We start from the raw sequence: 1594 nt of genomic DNA on the forward strand, positions 1-1594 counted from the left end.
CTTTCCGAATGCACTGTAGTTATATTTTCATGTTCTGAACGTTGTATTGTAGTAACCCTTAAGCATTTGTTCACCATAAGGTAAGAACTATTTCACAATGGCAAATGTTTATACTTTTATTGCATTTAGTGATTGTGCCCTGTTTATTGTGGTGATAACTGGATCACTGGCTTTCTCATGGTGTGTGTGAAAGTGTGTGTCATGATCAGGATGGCCTGAACTCAGAGCCTGATAGAATATCAGCGAAAACCTCAATAACTGCAGTCCAGACACAGTGGAAGACAGCCAGAGTGCCGTAACTTCACTTACTGCTGTTTGCCTTGGTTTTTACTTGGATTTTGTAGTTCTCAAATTTGACATTACATTTTCACTGAAACAGAAGATAATTGAACCAGGACACTTGGTCAAAAGATAAAACTGATGCTACAGCGCTTGATTTCGTTCTTGACATCATTTTGACCAAATGTGTTGTTACTGCAGTCTGTGATTGTACAGCTGAACATTGTCTTCTTTTAGGGTTTGAACTGGTCTGGTCAGATTTCATTAAAACATTTATTTTAACAATGCTAGTTATGCATCTTTTTCACACTCATCCAAGGACACATTGACTTTCATTACACACCCTCACTGCAGAAACTTTTTCTCATGAAATCAAGTGACTTATAGTTAGAGAACAGGATTCCTGTTAACGTGCCCTGCTACATATGCAATATATTCTACAGTACTTTTCCACTAACATGACACAGCACTTTCCACCGACCCTTTCTCCATAATTAAGGACAATTAAGGATATGGTCTAAAAACATAAGCTTTATCTTCTATGTGTGAAGTACCCTCCTCCAGCTACTGCCACCATCTCATCAATCTTCTTGACCAGCTCAACAACTTGACCTCTACTTCCACTTGTATTGTCGAAAACATGGAATCTGCCAGAACAGCGTTTTATAATTGCTCGAACACACTCATGGCCATCAGATATGAAGTTGTTTATTGTTTGACCCACAAGTTTATCACCATGAGTAAAGAGCACAATCATGAACTTGAAGACCTCTCGTCCAAAGAGCCTCTCCAGATCATCCACAGTATTCTGATCCTCCTTTCTCCATGTCGTTGCCTCCACCACCAGCAAGAAGACATGAGGACCAGGGGCTGACTTTTGAAGACACCTCACTATCTCCTTTTTGACAAGTTATTCAGTCTTCCCTGTGTCTAACAGTCCTGGTGTGTCCACCACATATATCCATCTTTTATCATGAACTCTTTCTTTAACACAACTCTCAGTCACCGATTTAGCGTCTTCCATCGATGTAAAAATGTTTTGCCCCAGAATGGTGTTTCCCGTGGCACTTTTACCCGCTCCAGTTTTTCCAATCATCACAATTCTAATGTCACGGCCTGCAAAAGATAATACATTGTAAGTTATCAAATCCCTCAAAACCAGTAAACAAATGTCCAGACTTGAAAAACATACTCAACTGAAAAGTAACAGAAATCATTCAACTCTCACCTGCAGGCATAGAATTACCCATATTGTCTTGATAATGAAAGGTGAATGTGGAGAAACAGTGTTATCTTACTATTTATTCACCAAGCT

General features: G+C 39.3%; 1 pseudogene; it reads right to left on the reverse strand.

Annotated features, from left to right (window-relative positions):
- Positions 1 to 811: 811 nt before the first annotated feature.
- On the reverse strand, positions 812 to 1375 carry LOC139392967 (GTPase IMAP family member 7-like; annotated as a pseudogene).
- Positions 1376 to 1594: the final 219 nt, after the last annotated feature.

This window comes from Oncorhynchus clarkii, chromosome 33 (genome assembly GCF_045791955.1).
Source record: "Oncorhynchus clarkii lewisi isolate Uvic-CL-2024 chromosome 33, UVic_Ocla_1.0, whole genome shotgun sequence".
Taxonomy (NCBI): domain Eukaryota; kingdom Metazoa; phylum Chordata; class Actinopteri; order Salmoniformes; family Salmonidae; genus Oncorhynchus; species Oncorhynchus clarkii.